Source organism: Myotis brandtii, unplaced genomic scaffold, assembly GCF_000412655.1.
Source record: "Myotis brandtii unplaced genomic scaffold, ASM41265v1 scaffold1229, whole genome shotgun sequence".
Lineage (NCBI taxonomy): Eukaryota > Metazoa > Chordata > Mammalia > Chiroptera > Vespertilionidae > Myotis > Myotis brandtii.
The window spans coordinates 94,343-95,144 of record NW_005354286.1 but is presented as its reverse complement, the minus strand read 5'-3'; positions in this window follow the sequence as shown (position 1 = coordinate 95,144).

Here is an 802-nt window from a genome sequence, read left to right as displayed (position 1 = left end):
GTTAACCGCCATCTTAGTTGGCAGTTGATTTGCATAAGGATATGCTGATTAGCCAATGGGAAGGGTAGTGGTCGTACGCTAATTACCATTTTTCTCTTTTATTAGTGTAGATTATTATTATTATTGGTATTGTCTTAGTCTAGTTTGGTATCGAGGTAATTTAATGTCATGAAATGCATTGAGAAGTCTTCTATTTTTTGGAAGAGATTGTATAGCACTTATGTTAACCCGTATTTAAACATTTGATAAAATTTTCTAGTGCAACCATCTGGGCTTGGGTATTTCTTTTTTTTTAAATTATTGTTTAAAGTATTACATATGTCTCCTTTTCCCCCGATTGACACCCCCCATCACTCCCACCCCTGAGGGCAAGCCCCCACTGCCCCAGTGTCTTTGTCCATTGGTTATGCTAATATGCATGCATACGAGTCCTTTGGTTGATCTCTAAACGCCCCCCTCCCCTGCCTTCTCTCTGAGGTTGGATGGTCTATTCAGTGCTTCCTTGTCTCTGAATCTATTTCTGTTCATCAGTTTATGTTTATCATTATATCCCACATATGAGTGAGATCATGTGATATTTATCTTTCTCTGACTGACTTATTTCGCTTAGCATAGTACTCTCCAGTTCCATCCATGCTGTTGCAAATGGTAAAAGTTCCTTCTTTTTTTATAGAAGCGTAGTATTCTATTGTGTAGATGTACCACAGTTTTCTAATCCACTCAACTGCTGATGGGCACTTAGGCTGTTTCCAAATCTTAGCTATTGTAAATTGTGCTGCTATGAACATAGGGGTGCATATAT